The 17,226-nt window shown below is 47.3% G+C and overlaps 1 protein-coding gene across 5 annotated transcripts in view; it reads right to left on the bottom strand.

Annotated features, from left to right (window-relative positions):
* Nucleotides 1-17,226, bottom strand: part of OGT (O-linked N-acetylglucosamine (GlcNAc) transferase) — a 399,845-nt gene that overhangs the window by 270,187 nt on the left and 112,432 nt on the right. Inside the window, exon 1 of one of the 5 annotated variants that reach the window (XM_078640250.1) lies at nucleotides 2,558-3,370. The exons of the other annotated variants lie outside the window; for them this stretch is intronic. The gene's annotated coding sequence lies outside the window, so the exon portion shown is untranslated. Of the gene's footprint in view, nucleotides 1-2,557; nucleotides 3,371-17,226 lie in introns of those variants that run through there. 5 annotated transcript variants of the gene reach the window in all.

Here is a 17,226-nt window from a genome sequence, read left to right as displayed (position 1 = left end):
ATGCATCCACCTGGTACCGAATGTACGACTCCACATGAGACCCATTCAAGAATGGCTACAGGAGCAATGGTCACAAGCTACAGGCAGTTGGGAGGATCTAGTGGTTGTAACGCACGCAGTGCAGAAGGAGATGACATGGTGGACCATGGAGAACATAGCAAGGGGAAAGCCTCTAACGCCCCCAACGCCAACAGTGACCATCACCACAGACGCATCCCTGAAGGGATGGGGCGCTCACATGGAGGAGCTCAAGGTGAGGGGACTGTGGACACCGACGGATGCCACAAAGCACATCAATTACTTAGAATTGAAGACAATCTTCCTTGCACTGAAGGCCTTTCAAACAAGACTGTACAAGCACAGGGTATTGATACAAACAGACAACACCACTGCGATGTTCTACATCAACAAGCAGGGGGGCACACAGTCCGCACCGCTTTCAACGCTGGCGCAGGAGATATGGAGATGGGCCATCCCTCTCAAGATAGACCTGCTAGCCATACACCTACCAGGGAAGGACAACATACAAGCCGATTGGCTCAGCAGGCAGACATCGGCATCCCACGAGTGGGAGCTCAATGCTCAGGAGACAAGATACCTGTTCGACAGGTGGGGGACACCATCGGTGGACCTGTTTGCCACACGCCAGAATGCAAAATGCCAAAACTTCGCATCCAGGCAGCCCGAGGAGGGGACACTGGGGAATGCCCTATGGATAGATTGGTCAAGGACATTTGCCTACGCCTTTCCCCCGATACCACTGATGCACAGAGTACTGAGCAAGTGCAGAGCGAGCAACATGACACTGATACTGGTCGCACCGCAGTGGGCGAGGCAGACCTGGTACTCGCAGATCATGGAGATGACACAGTGTGCACCCCACAGATTCAGCAGGAGGAAAGATCTACTGTCCATGCAGAACGGAGAGGTACTGCATCCAGAGCCAGAGAGCATGAGCCTAGTAGCGTGGCTCCTGAGGACATAGAGTTCGCACATTTGAGACTACCAGAAAGCACCCTGAGGGTACTTCGGGAGGCACGAAGGCCCAGCACTCGAAAGTGCTACGTTGCGAAATGGAAAAGATTCACAATATGGTGCAGACAGGAAAGACTCCACAATAAGATGAAGAGGGACTCCACAGTGCTAAGGTACCTGACGCACTTACTGGAGAAGAACCTTAGCTCATCCTCGTTAAGAGTTCACTTGGCAGCGATAGTAGCCTACACAAGGGGAGAAACGTGCAGGAGCTTCTTCACATCACAGGTGGTGAAGAGATTCCTAGAAGGAGCGAAAAGGATCGCACCACCCAAGCGGGTGCCGCCACCTGCATGGAACTTGAACACAGTCCTAACGGAACTCATGAAAGAGCCCTTTGAACCACTTCACAAGGCCTCCCTAAAGATGCTAACTATGAAAACAGCCTTCCTGGTTGCGATAACGTCCTTACGCAGAGTAAGCGAGCTTCAAGCGCTGACGCTACAAGAACCATACATACAAATACACAACGATAGAGTTGTGATGAGGACTGACCCACACTTCATGCCGAAGGTGGTATCCAATTTTCACATGAACCAGTCTATACAGATACCGAGTTTTTTCCAAAAACCCACAACCAGCGCAGAGAGAGCTCTGCACACCCTGGACGCCAGAAGGGCAGTCATGCACTACATTGAAAGGACAAAGGGGCACAGGAAAACGAAACAGTTTTTTGTGTCCTTCGCAAACAGCTTCATGGGCAAAGCAGTAACCAAAAGGACCATTGCACGATGGATCGCACAAACAATCCAACTCTGCCACAAACGGGCAGGACAGGAACTGGCTGAGGGGACACGTGCCCACTCCACCAGGAAGAAGGGCGCTACAATAGCCTTCCTGGCTAACACACCCATAGAGGACATATGCCTGGCGGCAACATGGGCTTCGGTGCACACGTTCACGAAGCACTACTGTGTGGACATACAAATGAACAAGGAAGCTCAAGTGGGACAGAAGGTGCTACAGCACATATTCAACACCCAACGCTCATCTTCCACCCAGCCGCCACAGAGATGAGAAACCGCTACAAAATCTATGCACAGCATAGTGAATCCAGAAAGATTCACGCTGCAAAACGAATAGTTTTCTTACCTGTCGGTGTAGTTTTGCAGCTTGAAGATCTTTCTGGATTCACTAGCGAACCCACCCACCTCCGCCAGAAAGATGAGGCTGGAGAGAGAAGAGGTGGTTAACTAAAGAATAGACTTTGAAAATACAAAGCGGTAAATACAAACTAAGAAGAACATTGCCATTACTTCGGAAACGAAAGAAACACGGAAAAAAAGAACCCGAAGATGGCGCCCAAGAGTGGGAGCTTCCGCAGGAAGCATGCCGACGTCACCGGAAATACACCCAAAGGGGGTGTGACGCCGACGCCCACCTGGGCAAAGAGAAAAAAAAAAAAAAAAACAAAGAAAAGACTACGAATCCGGACCCAACCACAAGACCGCGGAATAATGCACAGCATAGTGAATCCAGAAAGATCTTCAAGCTGCAAAACTACACCGACAGGTAAGAAAACTATTCGTTACAACAGGTTTATGGGAGTCCTACGGCCCACTTCAAACAAGCAGCTACCTTTGGCTCATCATGAAAGTACAGGAAGTATACAAAGAAAACTCAAGGTAGGTCTGCAACAAAGATAGTGCCTGAGGTAACAAGTGCTTTACCTTGCAGCCATCCGATGCTGGCATTAAAATAGATTTTAGAACAAAAGTTAACTTGCTGTTAGTTTACTATACACTACTTGTGTGTCATCAAGTAGTAGCTCCCTGGTCTCATCCACACGGATATCCACATGCACTGCCACTGGATTCAACATTCTGCAGTAACGCTATTACAAAATGTGCCGCATTCTGCTGTACACAGACTTTTCTTGTCGCATAATTTAGTCCTTCAATTGTGCAGAATTCCAGTAGTCCTGTCCATGTTAATTATAGCGTTTGTTTCTTTTGACAGCACCACATAAGACTGTAGAGGGGTTCCAGTTAATGTTAACTTAACTCTGGGCTACAGCTAGTTATCCCGTGAAGCAAGCTCCCATACCAATAATCTTGAGGTAATATAATAAAGTGCGTCTTGAGACCATTCTTAAACTGAAGGGCAGAGTCCCTGAAAGAGGTGGTGGTCGCTTGATGTTACATTCACAAAGAGGAGGGGCCCTTTTACCCTCACCAGGCATTATTACAGGCGCCAACATGGTACAAGGAAGGTAAAGAGATCACCGGTAACAGAACTAGAAGGATTCAGATGCCATAATTGGAGCATCAATTTACAGGACTGTCCTAAATTCTATAATGCACGCGAGCGTTGAGGTCATCAGACGGAAGAGCCCCCTCGAGCATCTTCTGCTTGCAGGCGCGTGCACATTTATCAAGGGATGCAACAAAGTAACGGCCCAGTCACTTAGGCTGGAACCTCAGGCAGCAACTAGGCTGCTCGCTTCTTGGAAGACTCAAGTAGCTCATCCAGCCCCAATTGTAATTGGGCGACCAGTGTAAATATAAAGGACATAATGTGCTTCTATGTAAGGGTATAGGAAATCCAAACCCCGCTAAAGCTACTTGAGCTGAAAACGAGTTACCAGACCCAACAGTTGTAAGTTGTTCAAATACAAAGAACACATCAGCAAATGGCCTCGATAGAGCATCGAGGACTCCTAATGGATAGAATTGAGACACTCGCTGTCCTACTAAAATGTTGTAGGGGGGAGGACAGCCTGGTTGTACAGCCATCGGCTGGTTACACCACAGCCTGTAAAGTGTGTCAAAGGTGTTCTACAATCTATGGCAGAGTGGGCATGGTTCCTTCTTTGCAAGGTTCTGTGATTCCGCTCTTCTACTTTTCATAGCACAGAATCCACAGAGCCCTGCAGTTGAGAGATTCAGACAATGTACATCTGACATGGATTACTCGCGGCAAAGCATCTCCTCACCGTGGCAAGGGTGCTGGAGGCAAGTCAAGCTGGGATTGCTGCCAGAGTTTCATAGCACATGTGCTTGTGAGGCCTTGTAGCTCACCTGATCCCTGTTCATTTTATCAATAGGCCAGTCTACAGAGAGGTCCAACGTTTCAATACAGTCATCCAGAGACGGGACTATGCAGCAGATACAGTTACTTACTAGTTTACTAAAACGGACCCCGGAAAGGTTTCTTTCAATGTCAGTTCTCGGTTTCTCTACATTGCAAGGCATTTCCCAAGGTAAAGAACGGTCTCTAAAGGCCTCGAAGCATCTAAGCGCAAGGCCAACCACGCAATCTCAGGGGTTTTGCAAAGTGAGGCACTGTTCCACTTTTCAGTAAGAAGCACACTAGTTCTAATGAATAGTTCAAATATTTGTTCCAGACTCCGGAGAAAGAAGCCCTAACTCTGCATAGCATTGAGTGTGTACAGCATATCAAGTCACACAATAACTAGTTAATATTCACGGAAGCAACCAACGGCAAGGACAGAATCACTAGATGGCAGAAGAACACAGCATCACCCACATGGATATAACGGACAGGCCAGAAAAGAGTGGCACTATGCATAGGCGAATTCGCAACCATTAGAAGAGCAATGGCCAATGTGACATCAAAAAGTCAATAACTGACAAGCGTAACCTCACAGTTCCGGGCTTCTACCGGATGTACACGTGCAGAGATGGAAAACATTTTTATGTCTAGCTCCAATCATGCCTTTCTTCGTTTAAAGCCTCTACTGTAGAATTAAATGTAGAAATGAACTCTGCAGAAGGTGCATTCAAGGCCAGCAGCTCATAATTGCCTTTAAATAAAAAGAAAACTATCATTTCACCTTGCAGGTGTTGAAACCGCACTTTAATTCACTTTTATAAGGGAAACAGACTGGTGGGCAAAAACATTCCTGTCTGAACAGTTGGACACTGCCACTTTACAGCTACAAGGGCAGCGGCTGTCAACAGTAGGGGCCTTTGGTTTTGAAAGTAACATTGATTGCAAGTGTTAGACCTGTCTGGTTTTTTTGCGTAGTCCCTCCAATTTATTATTTATTTTGTCCCCTTTCTGCCCCTCATACCCTTAATAATTTTTGTGTCCACTAGCTTTTTCTAGGTGTTGGTCAAGGGGATAGGTGTTCTTTCCCCCCCTCATAGTTTTTCACCTCAGGCCCAGAGGCCTGTTATGACAGGAAAAGTTGGAACCACAAAATGGTGGCTTCCAACTGCCCTAACTGCCACACCCAGAACTTGCCCATAGACTAGTATAGGGCGTTCCAGAACCTTCTGGTCCATTCTGGACCACGGAGGGACAGCCTATATAAGGCGGAATGCGGGGCAGCCATTTTGTCTACCTGAGAGAGTCAGCTGGAGGACAGGCTATCTTGGAAGGTGGGGGGAGACTAGTGCGAGGGTTGATCTCCTGGTCTGGGAAGCAGCCTAATTAATCCACTTCTCTACTCCTCCTTTGGGAACCTTGTCTTGTCCCCGCTGTGGATGTTTAAGGGAGACCCTGGGCGCCTGACTAACCCCTAGCTTGAAAATAGTGGGGTGGGAACAGGAGAAGGAGACTGTGGCGCTGCGGAGCGCAGTCCTCTGCCCAGTGACAGGGACTCAGGAAGAATAACCCTCATCCCTAGACACCAACCTCCATTCAGTATTGAATGGTAAAAGGACCTTGTAGAGTTGGGAAGTGGGAGCTGAGGTGAAAATCGAACCAGCGCTGTTTCCTACCTTCCTGGGTGTCGGGGAAGGCTTGTGCCCTTGTGTCCTGAAAGGTCCTAGCCGGACGTGCAGTCGGCCGATCCCTGGATTTCCTGGCGAACTGACAAGTGGTGAAGGGTGCCGGTTTCCCTGAGGCAGCGGCGCCTCGGCTGTGAGCGGGACTCCTGGGGCACTGATCGCGCACTGTGACAGCGCCTCCCCGGGATCCACTGAGCCTGAGAAGCCTTGCGAGGCTCCCCTTCGTGAGCGGGACCCCGGGGGCGCCTACCGCGCTTCAGACGCGTTGTCAGGGGAAAGTGAAGGCGCCTTCGCGCATGCCCAGTCCGACGCTGTTATCCCGGAAGGAGGGGCAAAGAAGTAAGCAGGCCCGGGAGCGAAGCGTCCTTCCTTCGAGCGGGCGCAGCGGGAGGCGGCACCAGCTCGAGCGCTACCGCGCATGCCCACTGGAGGAGTGTCTTTGGTATCCAGCGCCGAGGAAGGCGCCGGGGGCTTCCACAGCTTGCCGAGTTATCTGCCCTTTTCCTCCTGCTCGAGCGCCACACTGAGGAGCTGGCCCGAGCAGGGAGGGAGTGTTTAGAGGCCCGGTAGGGGCCGGGGAAGCATTGTGGTGTCTGCCTTGGTTGTCTTCCGCTCGAGTGCCTCACTGAGGAGTCGGCCCGAGCAGGGGAGTGAGCATAGTGGAGCCTTCTGAGGCGTGAGAGCCTCTCCAGCCTCGGTTCCCCGGCCTCTTCGTCTGCTGTTCCCCCTGTTGAGCCTGGCGCAAGACAATTCCAGCATATTCAATCACAAGTAAGGAGGTGAACTGCAGGGGGAAGCGGCGCTAGCGCCTACCGTGGAGTAAATTTGGCACTGGTCGTTTTCATCCCTGTTTAATACAGATTGGGGAGTAATACCAAGAAATCTGCTGGTTAAGTGAAGGAATAAATTCCTCATGGAGATTGCTGATCTCTAACTAAACTTCTGGTTAAACTGGAATTCCTCATTGAAGTCAAATCTGGTAAATGTTGAGATCTGACTAAATGTATTGGTAATGATAGATACTGAAATAAGTTAACCTCTCTGAAGGTAGTGTTACTGATTTCAAGTCCTCTAAATGTAATGTGATGATAATTTAATAGTATTGTGTTTTTGACATTGATTGGCCATTTTAAATGTACTGGTTCTCTTCCTGACAGAACACATTATATTGAACTGTGAACTTTAGTACCAAGAGAGCAAAGAGATTATTTTTATAAACAAGTACTTATTCTCCTAACAAATTGGTGTAGCGTCCTTTTTATGTGTTATTGCGTGGATTTACTGCTGGGTGGTTTGCAACCTTCACACTTGTGCCTCTAGAATTGCGTGTCCTACTCCTAAGCCAGGCTACCCTAGGTGACCTGTCATCCCAGGTTCCAACAGCAAGGCTCTAGTTTAACTGGGAAGTGGGAGGAGCAAAGCCAAAAATGATGGGCAGAGAACAAGGAGACCACCTTATTTCTGCATCATATAATCACTGATAGGCATCTGCGCCAAACAAGGGGACCTTAGTAGCATAGGGAAAAGAATGGCCAGTAGAGCAAGACTTGGCCTAGCGGGGTGTCCGCACCACAGAATACAGGCCACAAAGCTACAAAAACTAAACGGATTGCCAGATAAGCTCATTCAATTCTAGTCGGAGAAGCAGCAGCATCCTTGTCCTTGCAGGAATTACCTCTACATCTAGCAAAGCTTTCCTCTGGCTTTTAAAAAGAAACGGAGGCAGATTTTGTGAGCAACAGTTTCTAAAATACAAACCCTTTCCAAATAGCACAGCAGCTACAGAAGAACTGGTGTTGAACGAAGATCTGTGTTTGTCAAGCTTCTCTTTATATCAGATTTGCAGGGGAGGAAGGGTTACGGGAAAGAGGCCAAAGGCGCTGAGAGTTTCGCCTTTTAAAATCTAGATGTGATTTTATGAAATGTATAAAAACTAGGAAGATCAAGGTCTATATAAAAGGCAGAAGTTAAGTGACGATTACATTGTTAGAGGGGATTCATTCTACAGGAAGCATCTTTTATGGTTCTTTGCAGGAAGCTGGCTCTGTATATACTATACCAAAAAAAGGTATAGTGTGCAGAGTCCAGTGGAACCCCAAAGGCAGGCAGAGGTAAAATTAGATAATACCTTACTCTATTTGTTGTAGTGTGGGGAACAGTAAGGCTTTATCAAGGTAGTGTTAAATGTTCAGAAACAGTTGCAATCTTTTCAATTACTTTTTCAGATTACTTTTTTTACTGTGTGTGATATGCCTAGATATCACACCAGGACATTTCCTAAATACATTGAAAGTAAGACAGTATTTGTAAACACACAGTTTCTTAATGCAATCCTATGGGAAGAAATGAAGTTATCGATTTAAAGGTAATTATTTGGTTGTGGGAGTTGGGTTTCTGAGGTTAGAACCAGGGTTCCACCAGGGTCAAGGATGCACTCTCAGTGGGGCCGGGTGCAGAGTGCTGAAGCCCAATGTTATCCAATAGGGGAAGGGGGCGCCACAAGGTTGTGGGAGCAAAAGCTCCTAGGGTTTAGCTCAGGGCAATCTGGGATCGGATTTAGCACACAAAGTGCACCCACAGGGGTGGCAGAGTGAGGCGTTGAGTTTTGGGTTTGAAATGGGAGTTGCAGGGTTTGAGTTCTGGCTGCAGGTGCTGTCCAGGAAGTCTTCCGGGAAGAACCAACACCTGGGCGGGTAAGTTGGAGGGCCCAGAGACATAGGTGCACCTCAGGTTCTCTTCTCCAAAGCCCAGGCCACTGAATGCAGGGGTGTCTTGAGGCTGAATTTCACCTTACCAAGCCACTCGCGCTTGGGGGACAGGGGAGGGGCCTCCATGCAGATGTCGGGGAGTCCTGGAGGGGTCAACCCAGGGTGGTCGGACTCTGGGGCGCTGGGTGACCTCGCTGGGACCGGTTGGCCACTCTTACTCTGGCTGTAAGCGCCTGGTGCAGTGGTGGTTCTAAGCGTCTGCTTTTTGCCCTCCGCAGGCTCGGAGCCTTTCTTTGGTGATTCTTTCGAACAGAGCTGCTGTTCACAGGAGATCCGATCTTTAAGGCAGTCAGTCCACCCATGGGTTCTGGAAGTTGTTGGTTAAACAACAAGGTAACTGCAGAAGGGCCGGTAGGCCTGGGGCCAAGTCTGTTCCTCTTTGCAGTCTTATCTGCTGGGCGTCTTCTTTCATCAGTCTTCATAGCAAGTCAAGTTAAACAAGCATTTGCAATGCAATAGGTCTCGCATTTACGAGAGTTTGAGCTATTGCATCGCAAATGGCAATAGCTTAAATTCTCGCAAATACACGACCTATTGCATTGCAAATATTTTTTGTTGCCAAGCACTCCATGCCACGCTTGCACATTAATCACGGCCACATCCCTTTCTTTAGACAAGTCCCGGGCTAAAGAAAGGGGCGCGGCCGCCATTAAAATGAAAGTGCGGTATGGGGTGCTTTTACAAAAAAGCATTCGTTTTTCAAAAGTTAAAAAGCAAATGCTTTTTTGTAAAAGCGCCCCAAACTGCGCTTTAATTTTAATGGCGATGGCATCCCTTTCTTTAGACGTGGCTCATCTAAAGAAAAGGGGGTTGCCTCTATTAACGTGCGAGCATGGCATGGGGCACTTGGAAACAAACAAAAACAAGCAAAACAGCAGAGGTGGGGTCCTGAGAGCAGTGTCAGAGCAAAGAAAGCTGCGTTATGCCTCGCTTACCTCCTCATTTATGAAGGGACCAACGCTGTCTCTGCTCCTAGTACCGGGATCTTAAAAAAAGACGAGCCGGTCAAAAAGAAAGGCATGTGCCGACTTTGTGAAAGTGAAAGCGTGCTGAAAATAAACAAAAGAAGCGCCCACCATTGTTCAAGCCGCAGCGCCACTGCTGAAGTGCGAGTGTGGAGCTGGTGGAAAAAACGTGATTAGTTAAAATACAAGGAAACCTGCTGTGATGGGAAAAAGCTGTGGTCGCCATTGTTTGTATGCGCCCATGTTAGGAGTGGCACATGGCAAGCGGCTGCTGTGAAAACAAGCCCGGGGTTGTGTTTAAAGTAAAAAAAAAAAAAAAAAACGAGACACGAGACACGGCCTGCGGCCGTGAAAGTAAAAGTACGTGAAACTGCAGGGAGAGAGAGGGAGAGAGAGGGAGAGAGGGGAGGAGCTGGCGGCTGGGGAGGGGGAGGAGAAATGCGAGCAAGGCTGTGTGCGGGGAGAGAGAGGGGAGGTTTTGGCGGCACCAAGCTGGGGAACAGATGGCGAAGACTGGCGATTTGATGCTGTGCACGCGCATTTTAACTCATTGCGCTTGCGCATTGAGCTAAAAGCGCACATGCACTGCATCAAATCGCCAGTCTAATTAAACTCTGTTTAAGCCCCTATAGTCTCGCTCCGCTCAATGCGCATGCGCATTGACAGGAGAGACCTAAAAACCAACAAGGTTGATTCAGCTTTCCATTCCACAGAGGCTATTTAACCAAGTGCCATTAGATTTAGTAATGGTAAAACCTACGACTTACACTTGTTAGAAATGGCAGTACTGCCACGAAGTGCAATATAAAAATACAAATCGTTATTCTTACAAGACGTGTGCATAGGTCAGCCCTAACATGGTGTTGTGGAAGCTAAACCACATCATCTAAACTGCTCCATCTTTGCAATTTGTTTTCACCACGGAAGGACATATCTAAGAGGGACCAGCAAAGACTATGAAAGGAAAAAAATACCTGTTGCATCAAAAATCTCCTAAGATAGTACCAAATGTTCTGGGCAGACAAGTGACTAAAGAAATCTGGTTAAAAATGATGTTCAAAGGTGGACAGCACAAAAGCACATGAGATGTGTTCAGGGATCTCTGCTCCCTAAAACATAAAAGTGAACAGCCTTGCCTGCTCTGCATCCTGTGACACAGGAGCTTCAACAGCTATAGGTGTCCATATTAAAATTCCTTATAAGGACAGCAGTTGCGCTGCTTCACACATCCTTCATTTTTCATTTTTAAATGAGAACTTTAAGGAAACAGAAAGAACAATGTGACTTTAGACAGTTTCATGCTCACTATAAAATGGGCCGTTGCAACCTTTCTCATCCTCAGCAAAAGTTGGGTGTGGGGAGTACCCTTAAGGTTCGGCTTTCAGCCCGCTTTTTAATCTCTACCTGGACTCCTTAGCCACCATTACTTCATCCTGGGGCACAAAAGTAGTCTCCTACGCAGGCGACATGCAGGTGTTTTTCTTTCCTTCAAAGAGCATTCCTCAGGCAGCATTCAATAAATTCAAAGAATGCATAAAGCAGATTTCCACGTGGATGATTGAGAACTGCTTGAAATAGAATGCTAAGACTGAGGTCTTGTCCTTCGATCAGAGCTCACCACCACCATCCAACCTCTGGCGGCCGGAGGAATTGAACCCCCCTCCTACACCTACAGAGTCTGAGGAATTTGGGTATCAGGTTTGATACTGATCTTTCATTTACGGCGCACATCCGACAAGTTTTGGCCACATGCTAGTAAATGTAAATGTAAATGTAGTATACTTGTAAAGCGCACAGCTGCCCCAGCAACGGGGCGTCCCGGCGCTGTATAACTCTGGGGAACCCGTCCTGACTTTCCCTGTGGGATGGTCCCTTGCTGGGAGTCCCCAAGGTGGAGCCAGGCATCCCCGGAATTGGTGGGGCCGTTGTGGAGATTAGGCAAGCTAATGCCCAGAGTTGCCGAGAGGAACCCCTGATTAGAGTAAGCACCTAAGCGAGAATTATCGAGTCCGCTGACCAAGGTCCACGACCCTGCCGCGTCGGGAATTGAACCCTGGTCCCGGGCTGACTTCTGCTCTCAGGCCTGCCGCCTCTAACCAGTGAGCCACACTACTCCACAGTGTAGAAGCTAGTAGAAGTTACGGCCCTTGTGAAAAGTATTACGATATCTGCCCGAGGAAAGCTGTGAGATCATACATGCCCTGGTTACCTCCCAGCTGGACTATTCAACAATCTGTATATTGGGCTCCCGGCATTTCTTGTTCTCACACTACAGATGGTGCAGAACACAGCAGCAAGTCTGGTCTGTAGGGTGCCTTTCCGATATTGTATTTCTCCTCACTGGACAGGGTTACATTGGCTCCCGGTGCGCAAGAGGATTGAAATCAAGGCCGTGATGCTGACTTTTAGAGCCATAAGGGGCGTGGGGCCCTGCTATCTTAAGCAGAGGCTTAGCCTGTACCACAAGGATCGCATTTGGAGATCTAGACACTAGTGTCTGCTTGGTGTGCCACGATATGTCTAAGAGCGTCAAGGGGGGGAACGACATTCTTGGTCGGGGCAGCCAAACTCTGGAATAACTTGCACCCCCTACCCTCCCCTCCCCCCCAAACTTGCGCATGATCAATTCAGAACTAGAGTTCAGGAAGACCCTTTCTCACAGATGATGTACCTCCACACTGATCGTCACGGTCAGTCTGCAATGGCGCTGCGACACCTTCTTAAAGGTAGATGCTGCGCACTACAAATGCACTCTGAGTGAAAATGAATTATAAAGATGAGAAATGTTTCCAATTAAATGGGTTCCAAGATCCTCTACACAGGGAGAGGTAGAATATGGGTGTATCAAAGATCCCAATACAGACAATGTGCAGAAGCCTCTTAAAGTGTTTGTGTTCAGGTGGATACAAGCATGTAACTTACACCCAAGTGATGACAAACAAGGCCCTGCCAGCCCACCCAATTGTGACTATCAACTATTGGATTCGGCTGCGGCTGGGAGACCGCCCAGGCATTCTTTATTCATCGGTCATCACCCCCTCCCGGCCCTTCGCTATCATGGCTGACATGCCTCTTCACCGACAGTGGAGATGGCAGTAACCAAATGTATCCATTAAGTGTGTGGATCCCAAAACTGGGCACAATGATGAAGCAATGTCACTGAGGAATGCCCAAGAGGTGAACTGAATAATGCTTAAGTAAAGCCCTTTACGGCAGTAGTTCAGAAGATTACCCATTAGATATCCAATTCTGCAGATACCACTCTCCCCCATGCGGCATTGCTACTTAACCTTTCCACTGTGCTCTCCGTGTCTGCATAATCTCAGGGACGCCAATGAGCAGCCAGGATCCTTTTCTGTTGGCTACCTCTGCACCTTGCTGCTTCTCATTTAAATTCCAATCTGTTCTACACTAATGTACCTCTAATCTACAGAAGTAGCTTCAAGCAGAGCAGACATGAATTTGTCGCCTTCTGAGGAGCAGCGACTACCACCAGACATTTGGTAAAAACTCTTGGCGCTCTAGTCACTCCGAAGGGAAGCACCTGAATTGGTAATGCTTGCCCACTATCACAAATCTGAGGTATTTGCGATGAGCCGGATGAATTGGAACGCGAAAATACACGTCCTTTAAATCTAGGATAGACAAAATCCACTCTTTGTAAAAGTGGGAGCACTTGTTGAAGTGTTACCATGTGAAAATACTCTGACAGTATATAACAGTTTTGCTTTCTGAGATCCAGAATATGTCTTCGGGAACCGTCCTTTTTGGAGATAAGAAAGTATAGAGAGTAAACCCCATAGCCGTAGTACTGTATTGGAACCGGTTCTATTGCCCCTGTCAGTAAGAGGGACAGAGCCTCTTGTTTCAGCAAGTGTATGTGTTCTGGAGACAACTTGTGAGACCGAGGTGGAATGTTTGGGGGATTGCTGGTAAGCTCCAGGCAATAACCATGTTAGATAATTCCAAGCACCGATTTGTCTGATATTATCGAGTGCCAAACTGGGAGAAATTTTTAAAGTCTTCCCCCAACAGGTGTGGAGTGATCGGGGGGAAGCGTTGGCAAGTCAATGTTTGTTGGGGGAAAGGGAGTTACGGGGTGTGTTGCCCTTACAGCTACCCTTAAAGTTGTTGCTTCTACAACCTCATCGAAAAAACATGGGGATGGTGTTTTTGAGCCTCCTCTGTAATATGAGCGACAAAAGGAGCCTCTGCTGGAGGTAGTCTGGAGTGCTCCCATAGATTCAGCTACCTGTGGGTCCACCTTCCATTTCTCAAACGCCTGGTCGGCGTTGGGACCTTCTCAAAGGGTGTGTTAAGGATGGATTGCTGGACTTCAGGTTTAAATCCTGAAATCCTTAGCCAAGCGTGTCTCCCGATCACAATGCTGGTGATTATCTCTCTAGTAGCGGTGCCTGCAGTACAGCGTATAGAGGAATTAGAAACGAGCTTACCCTCATTTACTAAGTCTTGTGTCTTAACCTTATGCTTATTTGGGAGATATTGGAGCAAAACCTGGCTAAGAGGCCCTGCGTATTTGCAATGCGCCATTGATTTGCTGCTTGAACAGTTAAGCACTTGTCAGAAGCATCAATTAATTTAATTTTGACTATCTGGCGGAGGAGCATCCCCCGATGTTTGAGAATTCACCCACTTATGAGCATCAGAAACCACTAGGGAATCTAATGGTAATTGTCCCTTTATAAATATAGGATCTGTAGGAGAGGCCTTATATTTTTTGCCCACTCTAGGAGTTAGAATGTGTGCTCTGACTGGGTCTTTGAAAATACCATCAGCATGTCACATCATGCCTTCAAGTATGGGAAGTGTCCTGTGATGACCTGCGTGTAGAAGCTAAAGTCTCGCACAAAAAAAGCTTTTAGTGTTTCTATGTGCAGTTCAACCCCATAGTAATGTGCAGCCCTGGCCATGAGATCTTGGTGTGATACATTGTTGTCTGAAGGAGATTGTTTGGCTAGGTAAAGGTCTTGATCAGTATCACCTGGGGGGTCAATTGTGCCATCTGTCCATGGATCTATAGTGATGTTCATCTCCCCATCATCTGCATCGTCATGGTGTGATTGTGGGGAATCATGAGGTGTAATATCCAAAGGATTCTGAGGTGGAGACGGAGGTGACGGAAGATGGAAAAGACTTGTAGATATAGATTTTTTTCTTCAAGGGGATCTTGTCAGAAATGTCCTCATCTTTAAGCTTGAGTTTTTGATGTGGTTTTGTTTAAATATGACCAGTCTCTGGGTTAATGTGTAGCCTCTTCTGCTTTGGATCTGGTGTTCGAGGAATAGTGTCTAGTTTTGGATCCAAAAGGGGCTCTTTGTGTTTTGGTGCCAAAGTTTTTGGTGCAGGAGGAAGGCCTTTCGGCGTGGAAGGTTGCGGCTCCGAAGGGTTCTTGGGATTCAGCAGGGAGGATTTCGGCTCTGTGCCGGACTTTTACTTGGAACTGAAGTGTTTCGGCTCAGAGAAAGACTTGGTGACTCAGTACGGAGCCGAAAGGCTTGAATAGCTGTTTCGGAGCTGGGTCCGAGGGCGGGGCGTTGGTGACGTCTCTGTGCGACCTTGGCCAGGAGGTGGTGCTGAACCCTTGAATTTTTTTCGTGTTTGAGGGGGCAAGGTGTCTTCGGTACTCAGGTCACCATGTCCCTGCGACAGTTCTTCGGCATCGAGGTTTATCTCTAGCTCAGAGATGGAGTCTTGTTAGGAGAAGGCTTCCTCCTCTTCTGCCGCTTATGCCTCAATGTCTTCTTGGCTGGATTCTTCACCGAAGATGTCCGACGTGTCTTCGATGCTTTATGTCTCGATGTAGAGCCCAACTGCCAGAGTCTTTTTTACTGGAACGATTTGCAAGCGTCACAGTTTTCTTCTTTGTGCTCAGGAGCGAAGCACAAGTTGCACACTTCATGTTAGTTGATGAGCGGAAACAATAGAGTTGATGCCCATGCGCACTATCGCGGAAACCAGATAAACAGAGCAGTCTAAAAAGCAGTGTCAAAACAACCAAAAGGTGGCAAAGTGTGACCGACACAATTCAGATAAAATCTTTATATACAAGCAAACAAGACCGTTTAAAATAGGTTACGCCTCTTTTAGAGTAGTTATGTGAATCAGTGCAGCATGTGTTTAATTGTTGCAAAGATTGACATTTTAACTAGTAACTTAATTTATGGGACATAGGAAAGTATGTCCAATGTCACGGAGACTTAAGGGGCCCTAGTGCACTCTTTGCACTCTGGAACGTTAGTCGTTATTTTATACCGCTTTAAACATGCTTTGCTTCACTGTTTGCCTAAAGACAACTACTCTCAAGGGAAGGTTTAGGCTTCCTTTCAATAAGTCAGAGATCTAAAGTTAATTGTTCTTCAAATTTTTAATACTGTAGAGATAGATTACAGTTCTCTATGCTGCGTTGTAAGACATTTACATGTCAAATCCTTGACCAATTTGCATTCGTACAGGTCATTAAAAGACTACATTAAATGTATCCAAGCAATTTATTTAGCATGACTTTTCTTGGGAACCGATGCTGCCATTGACTAAACTTAAGTTCTTCTCAAAAATGAGATTAATCTCCACTTTCCACCACTGAAGAGCATAGCTGCTAGTACCCTAACGTCACTTTTAGCCCTTTAGACCTTACTCCGTCTCAATCAGCAAAAACGAGAACTATTAGAACTGATGCCACTCACTATGATGCACATGACTACTCTACATGACAGGTTAAGAAGCACTTCAAATAAAAAAGGGGACAGGCAAACCAAGAAAACATAATGTAATTATAAATACAGTATTGCAGTAAGTGACAATTAAAGGTTCATGAGATCAAGGAAATCCCCCTCACCCCCCTCAATCAGGACTCGAGACACTGCCATACCGCACCTAAACCTTGAATGGCAGCCCTGCACAATGGTTGAGGTCCCTGTAACGCAAGCGCAAGTCGCCAGCCGCTCACCAACGCGCAACGCAATCGCTGCGCAGCGCAGCCGCTTAAAATGAATGGCCAACCTGAGTAATCCACCAAGTGTAACTGGAATTTGGTCTTGACTTAAGTAGTAGTGACCCAACGCAATCATATTCCCCAAAACCACCAGCCCACCACAGTGTATTCCTCAAGTTGACCACTCATGTGCATCGCCCCTCCCCCCCCACGCGCAGCACAATCCCAGCGGCGCGGCCTCTGCGCTACTGCAGGTCCACAGCGCATCATGAGAAGAGCAATCCAAACAAAGAAAAAGGAAATAAAATGGATCAACCAGGAGAGTTAGAAGCTTGTACTAGTTAAACTAACTCCAATTACAGCTGCATTTAGGGGCTTATTCTCTTTTTACTTTTACTATATTGCTCTGAAAGAACTGTGGCAAATAGAAAACATTCTCTTACATTACTTGCTTGTCAATAAAATAACTTAAGCTGTTCCTGAAGCCACAAGACAGAAGAGTCAGGCATGGAGCAAATGGTTTTGCTGTGGCAGTTACAAACCCGTTACCATCTCTCATCATCTGCCTGTACGGTGCGTTCCTTGCTGGAAGAGGAGGAGGTGCATGTCTGCCCTAGATCCAGGCCTCGAGCTCCCTTCAGCGAGGCACCTTTACGCATGGAATAGCAGGTTTCACCCACCTGAAACCTTCTAAATACAATGTCAATGGTGAAAAACCAAAAACAAGAGAGAAAATACAAGATTAGTAAAATCTCAAGACAGCATTTGTATTCTTTGGCTCTACAACAAACATTGGAATGAGGGCACCT

Source organism: Lissotriton helveticus, chromosome 4_2 (genome assembly GCF_964261635.1).
Source record: "Lissotriton helveticus chromosome 4_2, aLisHel1.1, whole genome shotgun sequence".
NCBI classification, from domain to species: domain Eukaryota; kingdom Metazoa; phylum Chordata; class Amphibia; order Caudata; family Salamandridae; genus Lissotriton; species Lissotriton helveticus.
Note: the sequence above shows the minus strand (reverse complement) of the source record. Positions and strands in the feature narration are given on the sequence as shown.